The 23,272-nt window shown below is 46.9% G+C and overlaps 1 long non-coding RNA gene across 1 annotated transcript; it reads right to left on the bottom strand.

The window, feature by feature from the left end:
* Positions 1–1,229: 1,229 nt before the first annotated feature.
* LOC134760549 (uncharacterized) lies at positions 1,230–23,270 on the bottom strand. The gene is made up of 5 exons (XR_010138222.1): positions 21,711–23,270; positions 6,376–6,438; positions 4,264–4,389; positions 2,545–2,670; positions 1,230–2,124 (listed from the first exon to the last, which is right to left on the bottom strand). It is a non-coding gene; the product is annotated as an uncharacterized LOC134760549 (long non-coding RNA).
* Positions 23,271–23,272: the final 2 nt, after the last annotated feature.

Genomic DNA, 23,272 nt, shown 5'->3' with positions numbered 1-23,272 from the left:
GGGAGCCAGAGAAACTAACTCCATCCCCAGGAAATCAGGCAAGGCTTCTGGGAGGAGGTGACCACTATCCTGAGAGTATCTTCCAGGCTGAAGAGAGGGAAAGGGCTCTCTGCAAGCAGGAAGAGTTGCCTGGGCAAAGGCACGGAGCATCAGAATCCACATAGCCAGTGACCTACACCTGCCTCTTCAGCTTCACCCTTTCAGCTCTACCTCCAGGGAGGCTGGAGGGCAGCACAGGGGAGGGTGGGTGTCAGAGCCCTGTGGCCCCCTAGGGACCTGTGTCCAAGCAGGGACCTCCTCTGCAGCTACGGCAGAGTCAGCTTTAGAATCTTCTCTTCTACCAGAGCCATGGAACTGCAAACAGTACTTCAAAACCCTGGTCCACACAGGGATGCCTGCAGTCTTCCTGTCCTTTTTACCCTCTCTGGGTCAAGAGCTTTGGCCTCAACCCTGATTCTCCCCTCATCTCCTAGCCCCCTGCCAGATTTGGGCAGGTCTTGCTGAACTAGAGGCCCAGGAGACATCCCGTAGATACAGGAGACATCCCATAGATACAGGAGGCTGCATCTGGAGACATCCCATAGATACAGGAGGCTGAGGAAGGAGACATAGGCCTTTCCCTCCTGAGGCCCCAGGAGGGAGACAAGACACAGAGACATAGACAGAACTCTCAGTGAATAGAGCAGAGGCCCTGAGAGCTGGGCAGTCACAGAGAGGGCAGGAAGAGTGCAACTGGGCAATCAAGGCAAGCTTCTTGGAGGAAAGGGGCAGGAAAGGGTGGATGTCAGGGGAGATCACCCTACAGGTAGGCTCTGGAATCGGTGCAGAATGGTGAGTTTAAACATCCATAGCGCCTTTAGGCTTCAGTATCTAGTCCAGGGTAGTGGGGTACATGGGAGGGTGTCCCTATGGCCTTGTCACTAGGAAAGCACAGTTCGTGACTTATCCACTGAGTGTGGATTCAGCAAGATGACAGAGGGCGGTTTTTTAGCGATCGGGCAGCCTCCACCCTCCCCATTGCTCCTCTGCTCGGGGAAAGGGGGACGGTAGAAATTACCTGCCTCTCCCGCGGCTCCTGTCCACGCTCCCTGCCCCTTCTTCCAGAACCCCATCCACCCCTCCCCTCACTCAACTAGCGTTCCTTCCACAGCAGCCCCTGGTCTGGACGCTGTCCAGCCCCAGGCTGGTTGGTCGAGTTTTCCTTGGGCTCCGAGCAGAGGGAACCCCCGTGCCCGCCCCAGCCTTGTCCTGGAGCGCCTCTGTCCCAGTCGGTTTTCTCTCCTCTGGCCCCCACACCTCCACCCTCCACTTCCACCAGACGCCACCTCCACGAAGGAGAAAGGAAAGAAAATACAAAGGCACACATTCCGTTTCTGTGGAATTCGCTCTTTATTTTGGGACCAGCGAAGGACCACACACAGCCCTGCAGCTCAGGGGTCGGGGGCAGCGAGACGCGGGACTGCAGTACCCGAACCCTGCCCAGACGCCGCCGTCGGGAGGCGGAATCCGGGTTTCCAGGGTCCGGAGTGAACATGCAAATGAGGTGGGCGTGGTCTGCAGGTCTCCCAGGAGGCCTCGGGCGTCCTCACCACAGGTCTGCGCCTCCGGCCTGCGGGAGCGAAGGGAAAGGAATCCGATCCGGGGAGGCAAGCCTGGGAGACGTCGTAAGTGATGGACCAGGGTGGGGCCAGACCGCGCTCTAGGAGGCAGGATGCTATGTGACTTGACGGGGGCGCTTTTACCGCGACCTGCCGAGGCTGTCCTCGCCGTCTGGGAAGAACGTTTTGGAGAGGCGCCTGACCTGGCGGTCTAGTTTCCCATACCCGGGGGCGGGGCCTGGAAGGGCGCGGTCAGATCTAGCCACGCCCCCGGTGGAGCGGGCCGCAGGGGGAGAGCCCCAGGGGTCCAGCTCCGCCCGCCCCACGCCTGCGCTCACGACGGCCGAGTGACCAGGTTGAGATAGTGGCGCGGATAGGCGTAGTAGCGGCTCAGCTACCCTAGGAAGGCGTCTTCGCCGGGAGCCTCGGGTTTGATGGGGTAGGCGTCGACCAGCGCCCCCAGGTAGACAAGCAGGGCCAAAAGCACTGTGGCCATGGTAGGCCACTACCTGCGCACCGACACCACCTGGGAAGGCGACATTGGGGTGTGGGTCATTCCGAGCCTCGACCCTCCACGGCGGGAGGCTGCGCTGCCTCGGGGCCGCTCTCCGGCGCTCTCCATGGGGCTGGTAGCGGACCAAGGTTCAGCCACCAGCTTGCCGTATGTTCTCCGGCACTGCACCGTCTCCTGCCTCGGTTTCCTAATCTGTCAGAGGGACATAAGCCCTGCCTGACATAACCCCACCCCCACCCCCGCTGCTGTCCAGAGAGGTAAAGAGGGATGTGCTGGCAACGGGACTCCTGGGCCTCCTTCCCACCTCCAATGGCCCCCTCCAATCCAGTTTCCCACCACTCACCCCCAGCTTCTACCATCCCAGCCTCAGTTTCCCCACAAAACGGCCTGGATTTCCCGGTACCAGACCATGCTTGAGCCCCAGCCACTCACAGCGACAGCTTGTGAAGCAGATGAGGAGGAGGTGGAAGGCGAGGAAAGTTTCAAGGGCTGCACTGGGGCAGGTCAAGCTGAGGCCTCCTCTGCTCAGGGCTTTCCTTTCGGGGCTTATATTCCCGCCTGGAAGGAAAGGGAGTCCCACAGGGAGGGGGAGCCAGCAGGGGGTGCGCCCTTCTTCCTCCTTCCACCCGCACCAGATCGCTGAGCTTACACTCAGTCACTGTGTGACGTCTCCACCTCACAGGAGCTCAGGGGGCAGCTGCCATGCTCAGATTTGGGGTCCCACTGGATGGGGTACCTAGCCTGAACCCTGTGTTCAGCCCACAGCCTCCCAGGGGCAGGTCCAGCCTCCTGAGGAAATGAAGTGGTTGGATCTAGACTCCTGGGGCAGCCCCTAGGACCAGGAATGAGATTCTGTCTTCCCTAGCCAGTCCATGGTGGGAGTGCGGGTGGGAGGGTGGACACATTTCCTCCAGCCTGTGGGATCTGTGACCAGTCTTTCCAAAACACAACTCTTTTCAGCTTCTGCTCAGTAATACCTTGGAGAAGGGCTGAGAAGTGACAGGACCTCTGGGGAAAGTCTTTCTCCTGGAGGCAGGGGTGGGAGCACCCGACCTTGGCTCCTGGCCTGCAGTTTATGATATCCTGGGGGAGAGGCCTCTCTGAACACTCCATTATGTTCTCTCTCCATTAAAGAGTTGGGAAAAGAGGCAGGAGGAGGCAGAAGCCAGTCCCCCCACCAGAAGCAGCTGAGTCGGCTACCTGTGTATCCAGCCTGGCACACAAAGACCCTGGTGCAGCCATGTGTGGCATACAGCACCCTCCCCAGGCAATGTCCCCACCCCTATGCAGGTGTCAATCAGGGCACTGGTGTCTTCTGGGCCTGAGTGATGCCAAGCCTTCCCAAGCACATGCCACTGTCCCCAGCCCATGGCAGTCTCCACTGGGCTCTGAAGCCCAGATCCTTTGAAGGAAAGGACTTGTGTTTATTAAGCACCTACTGTGCACCGGGTAGTACATAATTTCAGACATCACAAAACAATGAGCTGAGTTTATCTCCATTTTCCACATGAGGAAACTGAAGCCCTGATGAAGCAGCCAAAGTCACCCATGATTCAAACAGGAAAAGGAGGGTGAGGCAGACCCCAGGAAGAGGACCTCTCAATTGTGAGGGGCAGAAAGGCTCAGCACCTGGAGTAGCCATGTGGTGCTGGAGGCAGGCCTGGGAGCAGGGACGCGAAGCCTAAGTCTGGGGCCCACCACCCACTATGAGAGGCTGAGTAGGGGAAGAGCCTCCAGAATGCCAGCCCCCTCAAACCCACCTGCCCAGTAGGAGACAAGGCTGTGGGAAGGTCTCTCCATAAAGCCCTTCCAGCTTCCTCTCCCTGGCCTGGCCAGACCTCCAATACTTCCAGATGTCCCATCAGCCCATGCGGGCTGAAGGGGCCAACTTGTCCAGGCCACTGGTTCTGAGCCAGCCCCTCCAGCCCCAGGACAGATGGCTGTGGGTGCTATTTTTAGAGCTCTCCTGAGAGGGAGAGTTCAGGGCTCTCTCAGTCACTCTTTTATGGGTTCAATCACCTGCATTCTCCGCAGATGGCTCCTTATCAGCCACTCAGACCCCATGGGACCACACATCCCAGGAAACGCCAGGGTGCCCTGCTGAGCATGGAGGTGGAAGAGGTCACCAGGACAAGAGGACATAGATCCTACCTTTGAAGGAAGGAGAAAAATCATTCTTCTGAGGGACCCCTCATCCAGGGGGCAAGGCACGGCCCTGTCCTTCAAGAACTCCAGTCTCAAAGAAAGGACATGGCTGTATCATGGGGGATCCTCAGTCTGAGGCGTTGCAGAACATAGATAGAGAGAGAAAAACAGAGAGACAGCTGTTGTCCTGTTTGGAGGGGTGACAGCAGAAATCAAAGAATTCCACTCCTCCGTGGAAAGACAAAAGACAGGTGCTCACCCTGGGATGGAGGGGGCAGTGGGAGCTGGTTAGTACATCTGTGATCCCAGGGGTCAGGGCCTACAGAAGGACCCTGCAGGCTAATGGGGGCAAGGATACCAGAGAGTAGGGGCTTGTTTGTTCTTCTGACCCTGCAGCACTGCCATGGGGGGATAGGGGGTTTCTAGTGCACTGATTCTGAGCAGAGAGATGGAGCCTGTGAGATGTCCACAGGGAATCTGATATCCCTGGAACCCCGTCATGTCTTGGGGAATATGGGGTCCAAGGACAGATGGGAAGAGAGGAGAGACATTATAGAAGCTAAAGGGCATGGGATGGCCTGAATTTGGGCTACAACCTCTGAAGAAGTCACTTCCTCATTTATAGCCAAAGTAAATGGGCACCCAAATAGTCTCAGTGTGGACCAGGAGCCAGCCTCACACATCCCTCCAAGCCCTCCCTATCCATCATAACTCCCACCCTCCAATTTCACTCCACAATTAGAGGGCAAGCCGATTGGTTCATTAATCACCGCCTCCTCATCGGAGAGCTTGTTAACTTGTTGATTAGTGGGGAGTATGTCTCAGCCCTCGGTCAATGGGCTTGGCTACATCCATCCACACACCCACACCCATCACTGATGCATGACTCAGTGGTCATGAGACATGTCTGGGGGTTGGGGGGCTGACATCTGTGAGGGCAGAAAGTTCAGACACAATTGTTTTTGTAGATGTTTGAGACCAGGGCCTAACTCCAACTTGTCCTTGAAGGGTAGGGGACAGAATCACTAGGGCTTCCTTGGCCCCATTCTCAGAGCACCGGACAAGGCCACCCTAAGTCAGGGAGACCATGGACCTGGACCCCAGCCAACAATTCCCCTTGTCCGGTGGGCTCAAGGGCCACTCATCAAGGGGGTGTGGCCTCTGCCATTCATCCTTAGAGGTTTAGAATTCTGCACCCCATCACCCACCTGCCTGTACCCACTTCCCACACATGAGCCCTCTCTTTGATCATCGTGCACTGTGCAGCACTGGCCCACTGCCCTTCCACCTGCAGGCATTTCCTCATGCCCAGGGTCCTGCAGACAGCAGATGGTCATACAGCAAGAGTAATTCGATCCTCATTCAACAAGCATTTATGAAGTCCCTGCTGTGTGCCAGGCACTCATCTAGGGACTGGGATAGGGCAGTGAACAAACAGGCAAAACCCTTGCCCTCATAGAGCTCACATTCTAGTGACAGGAAATAGAAAATAAATCAATAAGCATGGAGGCTGGGCGCGGTGGCTCATGCCTGTAATCCCAGCACTTTGGGAGGCCGAGGCAGGTGGATCACCTGAGGTCAGGAGTTCGAGACCAGCCTGGCCAACATGGTGAAATCTCGTCTCTATTAAAAATACAAAAATTAGCCAAGTGTGGTGGCACACACCTGTGATCCCAGCTACTTGGGAGGCTGAGGCAGGAGAATTGCTTGAGCCTGGGAGGCGGAGGTTGCAGTGAGCTGAGATGGTGCCACTGCACTCCAGCCTGGGTGACAAAGTGAGACTCTGTCTCAAACAAATTAAAAATAAATAAATAAATAAACAAATAAATAAATAAATAAGCATGGAATATGTCTGATAAGTGCTATAGAGAAAAATCAGAGCTGGGTATACTGGCTCATGTCTGTAATCCCAGTGCTCTGGTAGACCAAGGTGGGAGGGTTAGTTGAGCCCAGGAAGGAAGTGATGAAGCAAACCATGAAGCTACCTTGGGAAGAGTGGGAGGTGGGTTTGGGAAACAGTGATGCCAAGAAGGAAGGGATTTTCACTTTTTGTGGTAGGCATTCTCCTAGGAGCCCTCCCTCTCACCTGAAGCTTCTGCAAAACACAGTAACAGATACCTGTGGCATGGTGTGCACCCAAGGCTCAGGCTTCGCTCTAGAACAGAGGTAGGCAAACTCTTTCTGTAAAGGACCAGATAGTAAATATTTTAGGCTTTGTGCTCCAGACAGTCTCTGTTGACACTGTTAGGCTCAGTGTTGACATGTTAGGCTCAGTGACATGTTAGGCTCAGTGTCAACATGGTAGCTTGAAAGCAGCCACTGAATACACCAAAAAAAAAGAATGGACGTGGTAGTGCTTTAGTAAATCTTTACTTACAGACATTAAAGTTTGAATTTCATATAATTTTCATGGCATAAATTTTTTTTTTTTTAGTTTTTTTCAACCACTTACAGATTCAACCACTTTAAAAAGCCATTCTTTTTATTGTCGAGCTCAAGGGATCCTCTGGCCTCAGCCACCTAAAATGCTGAGATTATAGCCATGAGCCACTGTGCCTGGGATAAAAGGCATTTTTTTTTTGAGGCAGTCTCACTCTGTCACCCAGGCTGGAGTACAGTGGTGTGATCTCAGCTCACTGCAAGTCCCCCTTCCCGGGTTCAAGGGATTCTCCTGTCTCAACCTTCTAAGTAGCTGGGACTACAGGCATCTGCCACCACGCCCGGATACTTTTTGTATTTTTTGTGGAGATGGGGTTTCACCATGTTGGCCAGGCTGGCCTCGAACTCCTGACCTCAAGTGATCTGCCTGCCTTGGCTTCCCAAAGTGCTGGGATTACAGGTGTGAGCCACCACACCCAGCCCCTAAAAGGCATTTTTAACCCACAGGATGTATAAAAACAGGCCCACAGGGCCATAGTTTGCTGACCCCTGGTCTAGAAAAGCAAGAACTCAGCTACCTCTGCTCTGGGTTAAGTTGTCGGTTTACCAAGAGTTGATTGGGTGTGTCCCTAGCCTATTTATGCCAGGTGTATTGTCATTGTAATCATATAATTGAATTAAATATTACATAAACTGATGAAATGTGAGTGCATAAAGAATTGTTTCCTTGCAAATGATGTTAAATGCTTTGGAAGTAATACACAAAAAGATTTGCCGACATGTTGAATTAGATGTGAAAGACAAACTATTCAGGGAAAATCCTAAAAATCTAGAAGTGTTCTACATCAGATTGCTTCACAAGAGTCTTTAAGTTTAAATAAATTGAAAATAATAGGTGATGAATTATAGGATTGTGGGTGTGATTTATGCAAGAAAGTCAAAGAGGGATTTGAGTCAAGATACCCAAAGAAAAACTAGTGCCTGAATGTGAATTTTGTTTGAAGTCAAAACAAAGTGACCAGGACCTATACGTGTCTGTTTTTAATGATTGCCCACTTGAACTGACTTTTTCAAAAGACTGATCAATGACTCAGACCTACTTATATCAAAACAAGGGCTTTTCCAGTATTTTATATATTTCCAATATAGTTTGAATGTTTTATAGGGCATTTCGTTTTCTTTCTTTCTTTCTTTCTTTCTTCTTTTTGAGACAGTTTCGCTCTTGTTGCCCAGGCTGGAGTGCAATGGCGCGATCTTGGCTCACCGCAACCTTTGCCTCCGGGGTTCAAATGATTCTCCTGCCTCAGCCTCCTGAGTAGCTGGGATTACAGGCATGTGCCAACATGCCCAGCTAATTTTGTATATTTAGTAGAGATGGGGTTTCTCTATGTTGGTCAGGATGGTCTCAAACTCCCAACCTCAGGAGATCTGCCCGCCTTGGCCTCCCAAAGTGCTGGGATTACAGGCGTGAGCCACCACGCCCGGCCGGGGTATTTCTATTTAATGTCTTAAAGAACAACCAAAGAATTTTTAAAAACCAATATAAATCAAATGCTGGTGTGTGTTGTGAAGCCTGAAATAAGATACTGTGAGGGGCCCTGGGCTCCAGTCCCGGGAAGCTCTGTGCACATCCCCTCCACAAGAGTGCCCCTGTTCCCAGTCTGAATCCAAAACTTTTTCTAGGGTCCAACAGTCTCAAGAGGCCTGTGCTGCTGGTGCAGAAGCTCAAGTCCTGAAAGCAGCATGGATTCAGGGAGAAACAGTTCTGACCTGGTTCAGACACGGTCAGCTCCCTGATTCACCAGGCCCCTGTGGACTTGTGTCTTTGTGGCTCCTGGTATCTGATGTGGTGCTGGCACGTGGTGGCTCTTAGGTTATTGAATCGATCAGTCAACAAGTGAACATATTAGTTAAAATATTGGTGCACCTGCCTTAATAGAGACCAAATAACAGTAACTTAAATACCATAGATATTTATTTCTCTCTCATGTAAGGGTCCAAGCTGGCAGCCGGGGGGTAGGGTGCCTCTGATCTACAAGGAGCCCAAGCACCATCTGTCTTGTTGTTCCAAGATTGTGCACCCATCCACATGGTTTAAGAATGTACATTACCGGGCCTGGCATGGTGGCTCACTCCTGTAATCCCAGCACTTTGGGAGGCTGAGGCAGGTGGATCACGAGGTCAGGAGTTTGAGACCAGCCTGGCCAATATGGTGAAACGCTGTCTCTACTAAAAATACAAAAATTAGCCGGGCGTGGTGGCGCTTGCCTGTAGTCCCAGCTACTCGGGAGGCTGAGGCAGAAGAATCACTTGAACCTGGGAGGCGGAGGTTGCAGTGAGCCGAGGTCATGCCACTGCTCTCCAGCCTGGGTGACAGAGAGAGACTCCGTCTCAAAAAAAAAAAAAAAAAAAAAAAAAAATGTTCATTACCCCACATTCATATTCCAGGCCACAGAGATGAGAAATAAGGAAGTAGAGGGCAAGCATTTTGCCATTTAAGAGTGTGGTGTGGTGAAGGTGAGGTTCCTGGCCCACACCTGTAATCTCAGCACTTTGGGAGGCTGAGACGGGGAGACCACGCGAGCCCAGGAATTTGAGACCAGTCTGGGCAACCTAGCAAGATCCTGTTTCTACCAAAACAAAAAATAAATTAGCCTGGTATGGTGGTGTGTGCCTGTAGTCACAACCACTTGGGAGGCTGAGGTGGGAGGATCACCTGAGCCTGGGAGGTCAGGGCTGCAGTGAGTTGGGATTGCACCACTGCACTCCAGCATGGGCGACAGAGCAAAACTGCATCTCAAAACAAAACAAAACAGAACAAAGAAGTGGGGGAGGAGGGAGTGTATCAGGAAGAACAGCTAATGGATGCTGGGCTGAATACCTACATGATGGGATGATTTGTGCAGCAGACTACCATGGCACACATTTACCTATGTAACAAACCTGCACATCCTGTACATGTACCCCTGAACATAAAAATTGGAAATCAAAGAAAAAAAAAAAGAGGCCAGGTGCGGTGACTCATGCCTGTAATTCCAGCACTTTGGGAGGCCAAGGCAGGCAGATCATGAGGTCAGGAGTTCAAGACCAGTCTGACCAACATGGTGAAAGCCTGTCTCTACTAAAAATACAAAAATTAGCTGGGCGTGGTGGTGCACACCTGTAATCCCAGCTACTCAGGAGGCTGAGGCAGGAGAATTGCTTGAACCCGGGAGGCGGAGGTTGCAGTGAGCTGAGATTGCACTGCTGTACTGCAGCCTGGGTGACAGAGCGAGACTCCATCTCAAAAGAATTAAAAAAAAAAAAAAAAAGAAGAAGACAAGTTTGTCAAGGAAGCTGCATTGCTTCTTGCGCTCCTATCCCATTGGCCAGAACGTAGTCATGTGGCCATCCATAGCTAGAACGCACTTGGCCTCTGTTTTGCTCCATTTTCCCCAACCCTCATGTCACCCAGTCTCTGTCTTCTCTGCCTTCAGACTTACCTGTCCCTTACCACAATGAAGGCTGTATGGCTTCACCTCAGCATACAGCCTCCTCCTCCTCAACCCCCTTCCTGGAAGTAGGAGCCTTTTGCCCTACCTCACACATCTTTTCCTTTCACTCTTTCCCATCACTCTTAGTGAAAGAGACTGCCACTTGTTCCCCAGTATCTATTTTCCCCTTCTTCCCTTATAATAGAATTTAGCTGAGCATGCAGCTTCCCAGCTAAAAACTACATTTCCCAATCTCCCTTGCAGCTGAGTGGCTTCTTGTGACAAAGTTCTGGCCAACGGATGTGAGCAAGAGTGATGTGTGCCACTCCCAAAATGTGCTATTAGAAGGAATGGGGGTACCCTCTCACTCCTTTGTTTTCCCCGTTCCATGACCCTGAATGCAATGCCAAATGGAAATGTAAAAATGAGCCATTTTTGAGTTTTACTGAGGTATCATTAACCAATAAAATTGTATATACTTAAAGTGTACAATATGATGATTTGATATATATACATATTGTTAAATGATTACTACAATCAAATTAACACATCCATCGCCTCACATTGTTACCTTTTCTCATGTGAGAACCCTGAAGATCTACTCTCTAAGCAGATTTCAAGTATGCAATACAGTATTATTAAATATAGTCACTCTGCTGTACAAAAAATGAGCCATTCTTGACCATGTGAATGAAGGAATCTTTTAGTCACAGGAGTGCCCTCAGACTGCCAGGACCAATTTGTCTGCATCACTCTGGAAATGCCTGGGAGTTCCCCATTCCCCAGGGGCAACTTTAACCAATGACTGATGAATGCGGGGGTATACACACTTCAGTTTGCCTCTGATTTGTATGACTTGAGATGTAGCCAACAGGTGTTCCCTGGAAAGTGTGATGGGCATTTTTTGGGCGGCACACAGCTGCTGAAACAGCCATCACAATAGCAGGTGAGGGCAAGGGCACCAATGCCCTTGTTCAAGTCTAAAGGGCTGGAGAAGTTCTTGTCCCCTGAGCTCTCAGCACCGACCCGCCAGGACTCCCTTATAGTACTGAACCCACACTGGGGATAAACCACTAAGAGCAGGATCAAAATTAAGCAGCACAGAGACAAGAAAAGTGGGGAAGAGAGATCCAGATAAAAGGGGGAGAGAGGAACACAGCCAGAAAAAGCTCAAACCAAAGCCACTGTCATTTTCACACTTCATGAAAAAATAAAAGGAAGAGATCTGTGAAGTTAGAAAAACTCTCTGATGAAGCCTCCTTCTGAAAATTCAGGAAAATTTGTTTCACGTAAAAATCAGCACAGTAAAAGTATTAAGATCAAATCCCATACAAAACTATTATTAGAAATATAGCCCTGGCCAGGTGCAGTGGCTCATGCCTGTAATCTCAGCAGTTTGGGAGGCCGAGGCAGGTGGACCGCTTGAGCCCAGGAGTTCAAGACTAGCCTGGGCAACATAGAAAGACCCTATTTCTATCAAAAATATATATATAAAAAAAATTCTGACATGGATGGTCAAAATAGAAAAAAAAATACAAAAAATAGCTGAATGTGATGGCACGCACCTGTAGTCCCACTACTTAGAAGGCTGTGGTGGGATGATTGCTTGAGTAGAGGAGATGAAGGTTGCAGTGAGCTGTGAACGTGCCTCTGCACTCCAGCCTGGCAACAGAGAGAAACCCTGTCTCTACAAAGAAAGTTATATTACCATCACTTTTCTTTCTGTATTTTCTTTTTTGGGTGTGTGTGAGGGAACAGGGACATCCTGAGTAGCTGGGACTACAGGTGCAAACCACCACATCCAGCTAATTTTAATATTGTTTTATTTTTGTTTTCTAAAAATCATTATTATTATTATACTTTAAGTTCTAGGGTACATGTGCACAACGTGCAGGTTTGTTACATAGGTATACATGTGCCATGTTGGTTTGCTGCCCCCATCAACTCGTTATTGGTCTATTCAGAGATTCAGTTTCTTCCTGGTTTAGTCTTGAGAGGGTGTATGTGTCCAGAAATTTATCCATTTCTTCTAGATTTTCTAGTTTATTTGTGTAGAGGTGTTTATAGTATTCTCTGATGGTAGTTTGTATTTCTGTGGGATCTGTGGTGATATCCCCTTTATCATTTTTTATTGTGTCTATTGGAGTCTTCTCTCTTTTCTTCTTTATTAGTCTTGCTAGCAGTCTATGTATTTTGTTGATCTTTTCAAAAAGCTCCTGGATTCATTGATTTTTTTGAAGGGTTTTTTTTGTCTCTGTCTCCTTCAGTTCTGCTCTGATCTTAGTTATTTCTTGTCTTCTGCTAGTTTTTGAATTTGTTTGCTCTTGCTTCTCTAGTTCTTTTAACTGTGATGTTAGGGTGTCAATTTTAGATCTTTCCTGCTTTCTCTTGTGAGCATTTAGTGCTATAAATTTCCCTCTACACACTGCTTTAAATGTGTCCCAGAGATTCTGGTATGTTGTGTCTTTGTTCTCATTGGTTTCAAAGAACATTTTTATTTCTGCCTTCATTTCGTTATTTATCCAGTAGTCATTCAGGAGCAGGTTGTTCGGTTTCCATGTAGTTGTGCCGTTTTGAGTGAATTTCTTAATCCTGAGTTCTAATTTGATTGCACTGTGGTCTGAGAGACATTTGTTGTGATTTCTGTTCTTTTACATTTGCTGAAGAGAGTTTTACTTCCAATTATGTGGTCAGTTTTAGAATAAGTGCGATGTGGTGGTGAGAAGAATGTATATTCTGTTGACTAGGTGTGGAGAGTTCTGTAGATGTCTATTAGGTCCGCTTGATCCAGAGCTGAGTTCAAGTCCTGGATATTCTTGTTAATTTTCTGTCTCGTTGATCTGTTTAATATTAACAGTGGGATGTTAAAGTTTCCATTATTGTGTGGGAGTCTAAGTCTCTTTGTAGGTCTCTAAGGACTTGCTTTATGAATCTGAGTGCTTCTGTATTGGGTGCATATATATTTAGGATAGTTAGCTCTTCTTGTTGAATTGATCCCTTTACCATTATGTAATGGCCTTCTTTCTCTCTTTTGATCTTTGTTGGTTTAAAGTCTGTTTTATCAGAAACCAGGATTGCAACCCCTGCTTTTTTTTTTTTCTTTCCATTTGCTTGGTAGATCTTCCTCCATCCCTTTATTTTGAGCCTATGTGTGTCTTTGCACGTGAGATGGGTCTCCTGAATACAGCACACTGATGGGTCTTTACTCTTTATCCAATTTGCCAGTCTGTGTCTTTTAATTGGGGCATTTAGCCCATTTACATTTAAGGTTAATATTGCTATGTGTGAATTTGATTCTGTCATTATGATGCTAGCTGGTTATTTCGCCCATTAATTGATGCAGTTTCTTCATAGCGTTGATGGTCTTTACAATTTGGCATGTTTTTGCGTGGCTGATACTGGTTGTATCTTTCCATATTTAGTGCTTCCTTCAGGAGCTCTTATAAGGCAGGCCTGGTGGTGACAGTATCTCTCAGGATTTGCTTGTCTGTAAAGGATTTTATTTCTCCTTCACTTATGAAGCTTAGTTGGGCTGGATATGAAATTCTTGGTTGAAAATTCTTTTCTTTAAGAATGTTAAATATTGGCCCCCACTATCTTCTGGCTTGTAGGGTTTCTGCCGAGAGATCCCCTGATAGCCTGATTGGCTTTCCTTTGTGGGTAGCCAGACCTTTCTGTCTGGCTGCCCTTAACATTTTTTCCTTCATTTCAACCTTGGTGAATCTGACAATTCTGTGTCTTGGGGTTGCTCTTCTCAAGGAGTATCTTTGTGGTGGTCTCTGTATTTCCTGAATTTGAATGTTGGCCTGCCTTGCTAGGTTGGGGAAGTTCTCCTGGATAATATCCTCAAGGGTGTTTTCTAATTTGTTCCATTCTCCCCGTCACTTTCAGGTACGCCAATCAAATGTAGATTTGGTCTTTTCACATTGTCCCATATTTCTTGGAGGCTTTGTTTGTTTCTTTTCCCTCTTTTTTCTCTAATCTTGTCTTCTCACTTTATTTCATTAATTTGATCTTCAATCACTGATATCCTTTCTTCCGTTTGATTGAATTGGCTATTGAAGCTTGTGTATGCTTCACGAAGTTCTCGTACTGTGGTTTTCAGCTCCATCAGGTCATTTAAGCTCTTCTCTACACTGGTTATTCTAGTTAGCCCTTCGTCTAACCTTTTTTCAAGGTTTTTACTTCCTTGTGATGGGTTAGAACATGCTCCTTTAGCTCAGAGAAGTTTGTTATTACTGACCTTCTGAAGCCTACTTCTGTTCATCAAACAGAATGAGTTCATCAAACTCATTCTCCGTCCAGTTTGGTCCCTTGCTGGTGAGGAGTTGTGTTCTTTTGGAGGAGAAGAGATGTTCTGATGTTTGGAATTTTCAGCCTTTCTGCTCTTGTTTCTCCCCATCTTTGTGGTTTTATCTACCTTTGGTCTTTGATGTTGGTGACCTATGGATGGGATTTTGGTGTGGATGTCTTTTTTGTTGATGTTGATGCTATTCCTTTCTGTTTGTTAGTTTTCCTTCTAACAGACAGGCCCCTCAGCTGCAGATCTGTTGGAGTTTGCTGGAGGTCCACTCCAGACCCTGTTTGCCTCGGTATCACCAGCGGAGGCTGCAGAACAGCACATATTGCTGCCTGATCCTTCCTCTGGAAGCTTTGTCCCAGAGGGGCACCCATCTGTATGGGGTGTCTGTCAGCACCTACTGGGAAGTGTCTCCCAGTCAGGCTACATGGGGGTCAGGGACCCACTTGAGGAGGCAGTCTGTCCATTATTGGAGCTCAAATGCCATGCTGGGAGAACCACTGCTTTCTTCAGAGCTGTCAGGCAGGGACGTTTAAGTCTGCAGACGCTGTCTGCTGCCTTTTGTTCAGATATGCCCTGCCCGGATATGTGGAATCTAGACAGGCATTAGGCCTTGTTGAGTGGCAGCAGGCTCTGCTCTGTTCGAGCTTCCCTGCTCCTTTGTTTACACTGTGAGCATGGAACCGCCTACTCAAGCCTCAGCAATGGTGGATGCCCCTCCCCCTGCCAAGTTTCAGCATCCCAGGTCTATCTCAGACTGTTGCGCTAGCAGCGAACAAGGCTTCGTGGGCGTGGGACCTGCCAAGTCAGTCACGGAAGGGAATCTCCTGGTCTGCTGGTTGCAAAGACTGTGGGAAAAGTGCAGTATTTGGGCAGAAATGTACCATTCCTCCAGGTACAGTCACTCATGGCTTCCCTTGGCTAGAAAAGAGAAATCCCCCAACCCCTTGCACTTCCCAGGTGAGGCGATGCCCTACCCTGCTTTGGCTCACCCTCCATGCGCTGCACCCACTCTCCAACCAGTCCCAATGAGATGAATCAGGTACCTCAGTTTGAAATTCAGAAATCACCCATCTTCTGCATCGATCTCGCTGGGAGCTGTTCTAATCTGGCAATCTTGGAAGGCAACTTATTTTATTTTTTGAGACAGAGTCTCACTTTGTTGTCCAGGCTAGAGTGCAGCAGGGTGATCTTTCCTCACTGCAACCTCTGCCTCCCAGGATCAAGCGGTTCTCCTGCCTCAGCCTCCTGAGTAGCTGGAATTACAGGTACCCGCCACTGCGCCCGGCTAATTTTTTAATTTTTAGTAGAGATGGGGTTTTGCCATGTTGGCCAGGCTTTTCTTCAACTCCTGACCTCAGGTGATCTGCCTGCCTTGGCCTCCCAAAGTGCTGGGATTACAGGTGTGAGCCACTGCACCCAGACAATATTGTTTTATTCTTTTATTTCTGTAGAGATAGAGTCTCACTATGTTGCCCAGGCTGGTCTCAAGTTCTTGGGCTCAAGCAATCCTCTCACCTCTGCTTCTTGAAGTGGTAGGATTAAGGTGTGAGCCTCCATGCCCAGCCTCATCAGACTTTTTGATAGCAATACTCTACACAAGAAGGAAATGGAATAGTATATTTGAGATGCTCAAGGAAAGAAAACATGAACCAAAGATTTTTATACCTAGCTCTACTGATCTTCAAATGCATAATCAAACTTTATCAGCATGCAAGATCTCAGGGAATATTATGCCCATGAGCCCTTCCTGAGGAATCTACTAGAGAATAAACCTCTGACAACCAAAACGACTAGAAAGACATTGTCATAAGGACTGGTGATGAGCATGAAGTTTAGTTTCATAGAACTAATACTAAATGAGGATTAAAAGGAAGAAAGTGTATTATGTAATGGTTATATACTCTAACTATATATATATATATATAGTAAAACCAGAGAAAAGTGGGCAGGGGGAGCAAGGGGGTAGCATATGCAAAAACAAACAAACAAACAAACAAACAAAAAAACAACTGTTTTCAGTAATAACTGGTGGTGGCAGTCAGTATTGCTATTCTGAGACTTCTGCATAATATAGATCAAACAAATGCATATTCTAAAATAAATGGGATATTTAATGCTTTCATCTCCTGTGTCCTTGAGAACCAGAATTTACAATGTGGAAGAAAGGGGTTACAGATGTAATATAGAAGAGGTTAAATAAACACCCATCAGTCCTGAATTTGATTTGGAAATCTCTGTTTGCTGAAAAGGCCTAGAAACAATGTTGAAACCAATGGCAATGAACATCCCTAGCATCTAGACTGGTCTTTTTTTCCTTTCCTTTTCTTTTTTTTCCCAGCTTTATTCAGGAATAATGGACAAATAAAAATTCCATATATTCAGCTGGGTGCAGTGGCTCACACCTGTAATCCCAGTACTTTCGGAGGCTGAGGTGTGCAGATCACTTGAGGTCAGGAGTTTGAGACCAGCCTGGCCATCACGGTGAGACTCAATCTCTACTAAAAATACAAAAAATTAGCCAGGCATGGTGGTGCATGCCTGTAGTCCCAGCTACTCGGGAGGCTGAGGCAGGAGAAGCACTTGAACCCAGAGGTGGAGGTTGCAGTGAGCCAAGATTGTGCCACCACACTCTAGCCTAGGCAACAGAGCGAGACTCTGTCTCAAAAAAAATTGTGTCTATTCAAGGGGTTTGAATATTTATTATTTAATTATTATTAATAAATTTATTATTTAATATATGTATATTAAGTAATGTATACATTATTTAATATATGTATACATTATATGATGACTACCACAATCAAATGAACACATCCTTCACCACAGTTACCATTTATTTGTGTGTATGTGTGTGGTGAGGACACTTCCGATCTGCTCTCTTAGCAAATTTCAAGTAAACAATACAACAGTATTAACTCTAATCACCACACTTTACTAGAATTCCCATGCTTTACCATGATTCCCAGAATCTATTCATCTTGTAACTGAAAGTTTGTACTCTTTGACAAAAATCTTCCCATCTCCCCGTCCTGATCCAGCCCCTGACAACCACTGTTCCTCTCTTTGCTTCTATGAGTTTGTGAGTTTTTTAGATTCTACATATACGTGAGATCATACTGTATTTGTCTTTCTGTGTCTGGCTTATTTTAATTAGCATTAAAACCCAACATGTTCATCAATATTGTCACAAATGGCAGGATTTCCTTCTTTTTTTTTTTTTTTTTAATAGCTGAATGAACTGGGATTTCTTGCAGAAGTGGTAGAGCCAAACTCTGGAACTGGAAATACACAAGGTGAGGCTGGAACACGTTGTCAAATCAGAAAACAAGGAGGCTTCGGGCATGTGGGCATGTCCAAAGGACTAAAGAACCAACCTGAATAAGCTCCCTCTGGCCAAAGATGGACTTAATGAGCATCATCATGGTAATAATTGTAATGGATTGGGGCCAGGTGCAGTGGCTCATGCCTGTAATCCTAGAACTCTGGGAGGCAAGGCAGGAGGATCACTTGAGCCCAGGAGTTTGAGACCAGCCTGGGCAAAATAGTGAGACCTCATTTCTACAAAAACCTTAACAATTTAGCTGGCTTGGGCCGGCTGTGGTGGCTCACGTCTGTAATCCCAGCGCTTCAGGAGGCCGAAGCAGGCGGATCACCTGAGGTCAGGAGTTGGAGACCAGCCTGGCCAACATGGTGAAATCCCATTTTTACTAAAAATACAAAAATCAGCTGGGCATGGTGGCGGATGCCTATAATCCCAGCTACTCGGGAGGCTGAGGCAGGACAATCGCATGAAACCGGGAGGTGGAGTTTGCAGTGAGCCGAGATCATGCCACTGCACTCCAGCCTGGGCGCAATAAGAGTGAAACTCCGTCTCAAAAAAAAAAAAAAAAAAAAAAAAAAAAAGAACTGGCTTGATGTGCATTCCTGCAGTCCCAGCTACTCAGGAGGCTGAGGTGGGAGGATGGCTTGAGCTTGAGAGGTTGAGGCTTCAGTGAGCCATGATTGCAGCACTGTACTCCAGCCTGGGCAAGAGAGCAGGATTTTGACTCAATAATAATAATAATGATAATAAATAAAATGTAATGGGTTGAAACCTGTCAAACACATTTAAATGCTTGAGTTCATGATGATATAATTATGAGTTGATTTTAATATTTTTCATTATCTTGAAAACTGGATAAACAAAGAGAAGGAATCAAGCATTTATTCTTGACTGTCCTATATGAACTGGATAGCCAGACAGCAGATGAGGGCAAGTTGTTTTTTATAAACTTATTCCATCAGTCAATAAAGACAAAGGATAGAATTAGAAAATCATCACCATTTATCACCACTGGCTCTCCCCAGCATATTAATGGATCTACTCATTGAGTATCTGTTGTCATCAAAAGAAAGAGATGGCTGGGCATGGTGGCTCACACCTGTAATCCCAGCACTTTGGGAGGCAGAGGTGGGAGGATCACTTGAGGCCACGAGTTTGAGACCAGTCTGGGCAACACAGCAAGATCCCCATCTCTACAAAAAGATAAAAATAAATAAAAAATAAAAAGAAAGCCAGGCACGGTGGCTCACACCTGTAATCCCAGCACTTTGGGAGGCTGAGGTGGGCAGATTGCTTGAGTCCAGAAGTTTAAAACCAGCCTGGCCAACATGGCAAAATCTCATCTCCACTAAAAATACAAAAAAATTAGCTGGGCATTGTGGGGCACACTTGCAATCCCAACTACTCAGGAGGTTGAGGTGGGAGGATCGATTGAACCCAGAAAGCAGAGGTCACAGTGAGCTGAGATTGCACCAGTGCACTCCAGCCTGGGCAACAGAATGAGGCTCCATCTCCAAAAATAAATAAATTAATTAATTAAAAGAGAGGCAGCCAGACATTATGAGTCTCCTGGTTAACACACCAGCACCTATAGTTTTGCCAAATGGATCGACCCTGAATTTGATCATGCCTCTGGATCCAGCTGCCAATTTGCGGAAATAGAGGACAGAGGAACTTACTGAACTGCATCATGAGTATGCAGTCATCCAAATCTGGACTGTGGGAAACTTGACAGGTCAAACAGCCCAGATTCTTGTACAGATAAGTTGTAAGAAAAAGAAAGGGACAGAAGAGGAAACTTCAGATTAGAAGAAACCTTTAAAAAGAAATCTTATACCCAATGATGTTGAGGTGAGAAGAAGAGGAGTAGGAGGACTGGGAGGAGGTGGAGGAGAAGAAGGATAAGGAAGAAGAAGAACCTTAGAATGAATCAGATTTTTGGCCAGGCATGGTGGCTCATGCCTGTAATTCCAGCATTTCGGAAGACTGAGGTGGGCAGATCGCTTGAGGTCAGGAGTTCAAGAGCAAACCGGCCAACATGGTGAAACCCCATCTCTACTAAAAATACAAAGATTAGCCGGGCATGGTGATGTGTACCTGTAATCCCATCTACTCGGGAGGCTGAGGCAGGAGAATCGCTTGAATGCAGGAGGTGGAGGTTGCAGTGAGCCGAGATCATGCCACTGCACTCCAGCCTGGGCGACAGAGTGAGGCTCCGTCTCAAAAAAAAAAAAAAAAAAAAGTAGCGGAATTTTTAAAATAAGCAAGACTAAACTATAGTGTATAGAAATGCACATGGGAGATAAAACCATAAAGAAACAAGGAGTGATTATTGAAAGTGTCAGGTTAGTAGCAGTCACTTTTGGAGTGGGGCTGGGGTGGGGCTGTGATTGGGATGATGCACACAGAGGGACTTCTGGGTGGGGAGGGCCTGGCAAAGTTCTATTTCTTGACCAGGGGTTTGGGGTGTTCATCTTGTAACTCATCAAGCTTGTGGTAAGGGACAGGTAAGTCTGGAGGCAGAGAAGACAGAGACTGGCTGACATGAGGGTTGGGGAAAATGGAGCAAAACAGAGACCAAGTGCCTTCTAGCTAGGGATGGCCACATGACTACGTTCTGGCCAATGGGATAGGAGCACAAGAAGCAATGCCGCTTCCTCATCATACTTTTCTTTTTTTTTCCTTTTTTTGTTTTTTGAGACAGAGTCTTGCTCTGTTGTCCAGGCTGGACTGCAATGGGGTGATCTCAGCTCCCTGCAACCTCCACCTCCTGGGTTCAAGTGATTCTCTCACCTCAGCATCCTGAGTAGCTGGGATTACAGGTGCCTGCCACCACGCCCAGTTAATTTTTGTATTTTTAGTAAAGACGAGGTTTCACCATGTTGGCCGGGCTAGTCTCGAACTCCTGACCTCAGGTGATCCACTCACCTCGGCCTCCCAAAATGCGGATTACAGGCATGAGCCATTGTGCCCTACCTGTTTTACCTGGTTTTCTATATCAGTGTTTTGTTTTACAATAAAAATGGAGGTTTCTGTTGTTTTGTTTTTATTGTATATATTTAAAGTATACAACATGATATCTTGATATACGTATACATACAGAAGTGACTACTAGGGTCAGGCAAATTAACATATCCATCACCTCACATAGTTCCGTGCGTGTGTGTATCTAAAAGAGCACCTAAAATGCTCTCATCAAATTTCCAGCATGTAATACAACAGTACTAACTGTAGTCCTCATGCTGTACATTGAGATGTCTAAACTTATTTGCATGGATGAACCTAGGAGGCATTATGCTAAGTGAAATAAGCCAGTCACAGAGAGAAAAACACTGCATGATCTCATTTATACGTGGATTTTTTTTAAGATAATATAAAGAAACAGAGAGTAGAACAGTGGTTACCAAGGGCAGGGCATGGTGGGGAAGAATGAGGAGATAGAGGTCAACAGTACCATAAAAAGTTTTAAACAAAAGTATCCATCAAGAAACAAAAAACAACCAAGAAACAACTAAAATAATTCTTTCTCTAGCCATTGTAACTACAAAACACAAAATGATTTTTTACTGGCTTTTCCTGTTTCTTCCCTTTGACATTGGTGCTCCCCAAGATGAGATCTTTGGCTCTCTTTTCTTGTCTCTTCTTGTTTCTCTTTTTCACCACGGAGTTGTCATCCACCCCCAAGATTTTAACCACCCCTAAAATCTGTGTCGTTGCTCCTCTGCTGAGTTCCTGATGCACACTGTCCACTGTTTCTAGACATATCCCCGTGGATATCTCTCAGTCAGCTTAAAGTTAATGCAGCCTAATAGCAAAAATAATAAATCAATGTTTCTCAAGTGCCTGCACTGTGCCAAGTACTATTCCAGGTACGTCTCACATATTATCTTAGTCTTCACCACACATAATGTGCCATCATTAGCCCAGTTTTACAGATATCAAACTGACACACAGAAAGGTCAAGTCAGCAACTCACCCTTATCTTAGCTTGTTTTCTGAATTCCCAAATCTTCAGGGATCTCCAGCTCCATGAATGGTATCTCCGTCTCTTCAGGTGACTGAGTGGGAAATCTTGGCTTTACTCCACCAATGACCTGAGTCATTCTTAGAAAGTCTGAAGAAGGAGCATGCAGCTCTGAGGGTGGCAGCAGGTCCAGGAATTGGAATGTGACCACAGGGGAATTCTTCTTAAAGGGCTGAACTTTACTGGATGAGTTCCCCCTGGAATACCAGGAAGTCATATGAAATCGCAGTTTAGGAAGTGCATTCAACAGTACATGGCAGACATCATTTCGTGTTAATAAATATATCCAGGCCTGAACCCCAACACTCCCAATCCTCCTTATCTGCCTTGTTTATTCCGTAGGATGTACCACTTTCTAGCACTCTATGTAATTGATTTATTTGTATGTTTATTGTCTGTCTACTAGAATGGGTGCTCCATGAGGGCAGAGGTTTTTGTCTGTTTCTTCACTGATGTATCCCCAGTGCCTAGAATAATGTGTGATACATGGTGGGGGTTCAAGTAATACTTGCTGAATGAATGGATCCACATCCTCATTTTCAATGGCTGCATGGCTTACACACAGGCACATATATAAGCATGTATACGCACATACACACACATGCACATGTCTTGAAGACAGAAGTCTATTTCTATCCCACCACAGTCCAGATCTTCATCAAAGAAGAAAGCAGTTCCCTAAACACTACGCACTCTTCCTTCATACACCGTGCAGGTTAAAGGGAGTGAGATATCAGGCCCTGTCCACAACACATGAGCCCCATACCTTACCCCACAGAACTGTTGTGTTCAGCTCCCTCTAAAGCTGCAGAACTAGCGGCTCAGACCACAAACTCGGGCTAGGATGACTGGGTTGGCCACTGACTAGCTGTGTGATCTTGGGAAAATTACTTATCCTCTAGGAACCTCAGTTTTGTCATCTGTCAAATATAAGAAATACCTACTTCATATAATTGTGACAGTTTAAAAAGCTATTAGATTCCAGATGAGATGGAGTAAGCACCCTCCACCCTGTCTCTCCCACTGAATGCTGCTGTGAAACATGGACAGACATGCACGGGGCAGCTCTCTGAGAAGTGTGAAAGTAAACACAGCAGGGAAATGAAGGAAGAAAGCCAGAAGTCAGCGTTCCACTGAGCTGAAGCAAGTTTCTCATTTTCTCTCTGATATTCCCCAGCCTGGATACAAGACAGCCCCAAATCCAGAATGGGTACTGGGGCGACGAGAAAGATCAACAGGGCCAGGCACAGTGGCTCATGCCTGTAATCCCAGCACTTTGGGAGGCTGAGGCAGCTGGATCACCTGAGGTCAGAAGTTCAAGACCAGCCTGGCCAACATGGCAAAACCCTATCTCTACTAAAAATACAAAAATTAGCCAGGCATGGTGGCGGGCGCCTGTAGTCCCAGCTATGTGGGAGAGTGAGGTAGGAGTCACTTGAACCCAGGAGGTGGAGGTTGCATTGAGCCAAGATTGTGCCACTGCAGTCCAGCCTGAGCGACATGGTGAGACTCCA

The sequence above is a fragment of the Pongo abelii genome, chromosome 19 (assembly GCF_028885655.2).
Source record: "Pongo abelii isolate AG06213 chromosome 19, NHGRI_mPonAbe1-v2.0_pri, whole genome shotgun sequence".
Lineage (NCBI taxonomy): Eukaryota > Metazoa > Chordata > Mammalia > Primates > Hominidae > Pongo > Pongo abelii.
The sequence above is the reverse complement of the archived record's forward strand: the minus strand, read 5'-3'. Positions and strand labels throughout refer to the sequence as shown.